Raw genomic sequence first — 7,591 nt, forward strand, 5'->3', positions numbered from 1 at the left:
AAGTATGAATTCCAAACGAGAAAGGAATTGGAACAGCGTCAAAAGGCTGCCTGTGTGCCAGAAAGTGATGTTGATGTTGCTCAAGCTCCTAAATGTGTAGGCGATGAAGGTGGTGACACGGGTTTTTCAACTGTTCATGTCGGATCTCATGGAAGTGACATGCCTGTGAAGACAAACTTGATGCAAACTCGTTTAACGCAAGTGTTTGATCGTGATGGAGTTAAGGAGAAGAAAGCTATATTGAAGAGGAAGATGTCAGATCGAAATCCTGATGGCACACAGAGGCGTATTCCACGTGTGAAAGCTCTTTCCCAACCTGGTAATAGCAAAGCTGATGCGGATAGTTTTGCTGTGAAAATTGGTCCAAGCAAACTTGGTGGCTCCTCTGTTCATCGGAGTCCACGAGGTTTGACAAATAAGAAGCCTTCTTCGTCTCATCTTCAAGAGCGGACTTTGTTGAAAGAAAATAAGAAGCGTAAAGTTCATCCTGCAAAAGTGAACAAAGGTGTGAAGAAGCGTGCTCGTGTTGAAGCTGAAGATTCTGCATCTGAAGAAGATGATATTGAAGTTGATTCAGAAGATGAATTTGCAGTGGTATGTGTTTTGTACTGCATGTGTCTTGCTAGTTGTACTTGCAATGATTTAATTGTGTTCGGGCTGGTATGTTGGCCAGGTGAGGCTGGTCATTGTTTTGCATCTATTTTGATTGTGGTACTTATGTTGTTTTAATAGTTGAACTTGTGCAAACTTTTCTTTGTTTTACTTGCCTTCATATGCTTGTTTTGTTTCCTATATTCATTGTTTGCAGTGGTATGTGTTTTGTTGTGCATGTGACTTACTAATTGTAATTGTAATGATTTAATTTGTGTTTGGGGTGGTATGCTGGCCAGGTGAGGCTTGTCATTGTATTGATTAATTGAGGGTGGTACTGATGTTGTTTTAATAGTTGAACTTGTGCAATCTTTTTTTTACTTACATTCGTATGCTTGTTTTGTTTTCTATATTCATTGTTTGCAGTGGTTTGTGTTTTGTACTGCATGTGACTTACTAGTTGTACTTGCAATGATTTAATTGTGTTTCGGCCGGTATTGCGGCCAGGTTAGGCTGATCATTGTTTGCATCAATTGAGGGGTGGTACTGATGTTTTAATAGTTGAACTTGTGCAATCTTTTCTTTTTCTTTTTACTTGCATTCATATGCTTTTGTTGTTTTCTATATTCATTTTTTTAAGGTGTGGCTTTTTTGTTTTCATTTACAGCCTGTTAGCGTCATGAGTTCGGTCAAGCCGGTGGGAGGCAATGCCGGAAAAGTTGCCTTGGATGAAGGTGACCAACGGAAATTGAACTTAACTGTGCGATGTTCGTTGAGAGAGGTTGAAGATTGTGCTAAATTGCTCGAGAGTCGGCATGTGGCTAGGGTTCATGCATCTGCTTTTGGTTCTATCTTCAGGTGGAGGGTGAAGTCTAACATTTCCCGCCCTCTGATGGGAGTTTTGTACCTGAGGATAGATTGTGATACAATGACTCTTGACATGGGTGAGGCTAATAAGAAGCTTCGCATCACTAGCAATGGTATACAACAATTATTTGGTTTCCCTTGTGGTGGTCGTTCTGCGCCAAGGCCGTCAGAGGACGGATATGATGACGCTCTGATGAAGTTAAGATCGGAGCTTGACATTAGCAGGGACAAAGATATCAAGACAAAGGATTTGAGGAATAAGCTCAAGGTGCTCGTCAAGGATCCTAGCAAAGATGACCTTGCTCTGAAAGTGTTCTTCATTATTGTGTTTATGAAGGTTGTGTTGCCTGGATCTGCCCCGCGTGTTTCCAGAGAGGCAGCCATGTTTGACGGTCTCGTCTTTGAGGACATGGCTAATATGGATTATTGCCAGATGATGGTTGATGAGCTTAGAAGGGCTGTTGCCAAGTACCAAAGTGGTCATACCATGGGGAAGGCAATCACAGGCTGTGCCATAGGGCATGTACTAATGTACCTTGACTGCCTTATCCATGGCAAAACTGCGGAGCCTGACATGCGAGTCCCCTGCACATGTTACATGGATCCTGCCAAGCTTTCTGATCTGGTTGATGCAGATTTGATAAAAAAAGGCAATGCAGATCCAAAGACTTGGGTGTTTGGGAAGCTTCCGGTGAGTTTTGTTTGTTTTATCTCTTGCAGACCTTTTTTTATTTTTAGGTATAGCTATTTTTTGCTGTAGTGGACAAGTGTACTGTAGAGTTGTTTGTTTATATTTTGTATGGTTTAGGTATGGATTTTTAGTACTGTTGTAAATACTAACAAATTGGCAACGACAGTTAAAGTTTTATTAGTGGTGTTGATTTTAAATCTGTTAATATCATGATTTATTTTTCCCTATGTGTTGCGTTGATTGATTAACTATTTTTCCCTTTTGTTTGTAGTGGAAAACTCAAGAGGAGGTTGTTTTTTTCCGAGTGTATAAACGGCCAGTCCTGGAGATGCCATCATCTCAGGTTCCGAAGTTTTCATCTCTACCCGATGAGTTGAGGGATGGCCGTGGTGTTGAGGGTGCTGGTTATGCCCCCTGGCCCTAGTAATGCTAGTGCTTCACAGAGGCAGGGTTTTGGTATTGATGTTGCTGTTTCAGCATTGGAGCGCGCTGAGCATATCTTAAGTAATGTGTGTTCTGAGTTGCAAAAGGTCCCAATGACAGTTGAGCGTTTGAGCTGTATCAATGGTATCCTTCCTGAAGGTCATCAATTTAACGCTGAGGAATCTGTTGACTACATTGAGATGGAGAGAATTTTAATCGGTGATATGCGCGACGGTGCCGCTAATCTAGTTCAGAGCTCGGTTCGCCTGTTGAACAACATGAAGCGTTTCAGAACTATGCAAAACTCTCGCTGCAAGCCATATGAAGAAAGTGCAAATGTTGTTATCAAGCAGTTTGAGCAGGATGAGGCTGCTGCTACCGACAGCAGGGTTGGTGATGGTACTGAGGCTAATGTTTTTGACCACGAAACGAATGATGTTGGCTTTGAGCGTCCTGATGTTGATGTGAGTCAGTCCTTGGTGTTTTGCAATTTTTATGTTGTTGTCCTGATGTCAGTGTTGTAGTTGAACTTCCTCATGTTCATCTATTTATTAATAATTTTCTTTCATGCAGATTGATCACGATGAGGCTGCTGGCACCGACAGCAGGGCTGATGATGGTACTGAGGCTAATGTTTCTGATCAGCGTGCGAACGATGTTGGCTCGCAGCACCCTGTTGTTGATGTGAGTCAGTCCTCATTGTTTGTATGTTTTTACTATGTTGTTCTGTTGTCAATATTGTAGTTGAACTTCCTGATCTACATCTATTTATTAATTTTTCTTTTCATGCAGGAGACCAGTCATAATGTTGAGGCTACTGTTGACGGTGGAGTTAATGATCTATCCACTGATAAGTGCAAGGTTATTTTTATTTTCATTGTGTTTATTAATATTTTCTTAAAATTTCATTCGCACCGATGTGTCTTGCTTGTTCATTTTTCTATCCCACACCGTTTATTGTTGCTCATAATAGCATTGTTTTTTTGTCTCATTACATTTGAATCAGGGTCCTATTGTTGGCGATGAGCCTTGTTTGCCTGTTGGTGATGTCGCTTTGAATGTTAGCAGCAACAAGTTCGATGATGTTGCTGTGAATGCTTCCAAGGTTTATTTTTTTGTGCACCTATTGGTAGCTTATTTTTTATTGTTAGTTTTGTTCATATTATTTACTTTTTTCTGAATTTTTATTTTCATCAGATTACTATTGTTGAGCGTGAGGTTGTCCTTAGTGGTGGAGATGATTCTCATGATGTTCCATTGAGTAGTGGGTGCAATGTTGGTACCAAAGTTGCTGATGAGGATGCTGGTGCTGCCAGCATACTTGATGCCAAATCGCCTGGTGTTGGTATTGCTGGGAATGAAAATGTTTCTGGTTGTGAAGATTTGCGGCCGGAGAATTTCCCGCCTGGAGGTCTTGATTACGGTGATGCATTGCAATATGCTTCTAGCGTGGAGGAGGTGCCATCCGAGGATGATGATTTGCTTCTGTCAATTTCTTCTGGCCCCTTGACGCAGGAGGCGCTCTTGTCGTCCCAGGATTTTCTTTCTACAGACCCTGAAAGCGCATCAATATTGGTGTCCTCTCAAGATGTCCCATCGTCAAACCCTGAAGCTGGAGGCATAATGATCTCATCACAGGAACTATCGTCGTCGTCAAACCCTGATAGTCCAGGTAAGGACTTGTAAATGGGGTGTACTTCTCAATTTTGGCATTTTGGACATGTTCTCTTGTAGTTGTTAAACTTATTATTTTTCATCATTTTCTGCAAGCAGAAAGTGGTAATGTTGTTAAGTTTGATACGTTTTTCTTCGCTGTTACGAGGTTGCGCACGAACCGTACGAAATGGTTAGTTTGGGATTTTGCCCGTACCATTTTTTGTCTCTTTTTCTTTCTCTAGTTTGATTATTGTTGTTGTTGCAGTAGTTTTAATTCATGTAATCTTTTGTGTTTTTCTAGTCACAAGCCGATGTTTCAAAATAAAGAATGTGATGCCAGTGTTGGTTCTATTGCTAAAGTGTTTGTCCCCACTGGCATGCTCAACTCAGACAGTGCTGATGTTGTTTTATATTCTCTACGTCAGAAGTACCGAGACACTGACAAGTTGATAGTTCCCACATGGGTGACGGTCAATATTTTTCTTTTTTTGTAAATAGGATGATAACTTGTTTTGCCAATTTTCTAACTATTGTTGTTCTTTTTGTACAACAGACCAAGATCCGTGATGGAAATATTGATTCCAATGTGCTAAATTGGTTCACAAGATCAGGTGCTGATGGTTTTGACCAAGTAGGTGAACTTGGACTTTTTGTACTCGTTAACTATAACTGTCATGTTTTCTTTGCAGTTTTGGGAGGTGTGGGGAATGAACTTGATATGTGCTTCTTTTATTAAAACTGTACTTATTGTTGCAAGGGAATTGAACTGATATGATTGTTCCTCAATTTTGGGCGGTGGATATAATTTCTTTATGATTATTTGATTTTTTGTTTGTACTTATGAATTTCAATTTCCCTCTTTTATTTTATTGCTTGGTAAATTCATTTTTCCTCTGCGATTTTTTTCCAGCTTCTTTTCCCTACATTTGATCCGCCGTCATTTGTGGCTACCATGAAGCCTAGTGAAGTATCTGGGCATTGGTGCTTGGTTGTTCTGAATTTGAAGTTCCGTTGTTTCGAGTGTCTTGATTCACTCCGTGATGAAACCTGGGGTGATGCAGTTAGATTCTTAAGGAATATGACAGATAATATAAAGAAGCTTTGGAGGGAGTCCAGTGTAGACAGGGCCAAACCGTTCTCACCGGCGCATATTGATGGTTTCTCTTGCGAGTTTGTGCGGGTGCCTCAGCAGGAAAACACGTGAGTATCCGTTTTTAATGATTTTTGCTGGTTGTTTTTGTTGCTGGAGGATGTTGTTCCTGTATTTTTTGGATTTTGTGTTGTACCATTTTTTTTATTTTTCCTTTGTTTACAGGCATGATTGTGGATTCTTTATGCTACAAAACTGCAAGACCTATTATTGCCAGGAGGATTGTGTAATTGAAATGGCCGATTACAGCCATGAAGACATTTTGGACATTAGGAAGACTTTGATGTATACCTGCGCAACTAGCGATGTGTTTGATGTTGACTTCCGGGGTTTGTTTGGCATCGAACCCTGTACGTGTGCATGGACTTTTGTAATTTTTTTGCAGCTTGTACTTCTCTTTCAGGTGAGTGGCTGGATCTTGGTGAGCCTAACTACAGGTTCTTTGGTAGCCAGTTCTTGGAGCTCGAGCGCGTAGCTATTGATCTTAGCCAGGGGCGTTCTCCCCACAAGAGAAGATCTGGTGTTATGAAGGGGTGGTTGGGAGCTCTGAGAGGTTTTACGGCTGCTTGTGTAGATAGCCCTACTACACCCAAGAATCCCATTGTGGAATTGATAGACAGTGATGATGATGTGTTTGACAAGATTGCTGGCGTTGGAAGAGTCACGAGGAGCGCTGCTGCCAAAGGTTTATCTCCCCTTGCTGGAATAGTGGCTCGTAGAGCTGGTGGTGCTAGGAAAGATCCCGCTTTGGATTCTGGCAATGTTGTAAGCACGAAGCGTGCGCCTAGAGCTCCTATAAAGTTTTGCTCCCCTGTGCAGCAGCTTCACCCTTATAAATTCCCTCACCTGGACAAGGCTCACGGGTTGTATAATCTGTTGCTTAGTAATGATTGGCGTAAGAAGTATGGCGAGTGAGTATCTCTCATTATTTTTTCCTCTTCCTTTTCTTCTGTTGTTTGTAACTGCTAGATAAATATGGCCTGAACTGTTCCTTTTTATACAACTCGAACTGCTATGAATGCCTTATCTTGCTTCTCCTTCTTTTTGTTCTTGTGTGTGCTGCAGGAATACATTCTCAATGATACCTCAGCCTGATGGAAACGTAACTAACTTCACTGGGAATCGCATCTGGGAAGTTTTTTCACCTGGGCAAATGATGGAGGGTGATGTAATTGACTTCCTCGTTGATGATTAGAAGCAAGATCCCGATAGAAATGCTGATTTCGCATCTGGGAAAAGGATATTGCTGAGTCCATATTTCATCACGGTAATCAATCAGATCGGTTTCTTTATGTTGAACAAGACTGCCTATTGTTTTTACGATTTTTAATAATACTTTGCTTGTTGATTCTTTTTCCGTTGTCTATTTTCTATTTTGGCTTTTTTGCAGGTTGTGCTTGACTGTTCGTTTTACGAGGATGAAAATAAAGTGTTTAATGTGGAGAGTGCAGCGAGAGATTTCAAGAGCTATGTTAAAGCTAATGAAGACTTGCTCAGTGCCGACCTTGTGAGATCTACTAGCTGATTTTTGGTTTTTATTTGTTTGTTGTGATGCTGGTTTTTACTTTGAATATTTAACATCTCTTTTTTGGTCATTTGTTTTTAGATCATGATGCCTCTATGCAAGCCTATGGTTTTATCAAAGGATAGGAAAGTGAGCCACTATTCCTTATATGTCATGAATCGGTACCGAAGTAGCGTTGACATCCTTGACTCTTTGCCTTATCCGAAGAACCACCGTCCTTCGAAGAACACCTATCACAAAGACTGCGAGAAGATTGTGAGTGACATTTATTATCTGTACTGGATTAATATTTCTGCATCTTTGTTTCTGAGACCTAAAACTGTGTGGGTTGTTTTGTTTTTTTACAGATTTCTAGATTGGTCAAAGTAATGAAGGTTGTGTATGGTGATGCTCAGTACAATGCGAGCAAGCAGCCCAATTGGGAGCTGTTTGCAAAGAAACCAATGTTTGTCAAGGTTCCACTTCAAGGGCCGAATGAATGTGGCCATTATACTCTGAAGTATGCGGGATGCTATGATGGTGAAAAGATCCTTGAGAACATTCGAGATAATGACGTGGGTTTCTTGTTGAGCTTTTCACCTTCTGTTTTTGGCTTATTGTGCATCCTTTTTTATGTGTCATGATTTTTGATAATTTGTTTTATTGTTTTGCAGCCACGCATTGTTGATTGGAACGCTGAGGATCTGTA

Source organism: Triticum dicoccoides, chromosome 7A (assembly GCF_002162155.2).
Source record: "Triticum dicoccoides isolate Atlit2015 ecotype Zavitan chromosome 7A, WEW_v2.0, whole genome shotgun sequence".
In the NCBI taxonomy this organism is placed as follows: Eukaryota; Viridiplantae; Streptophyta; class Magnoliopsida; order Poales; family Poaceae; genus Triticum; species Triticum dicoccoides.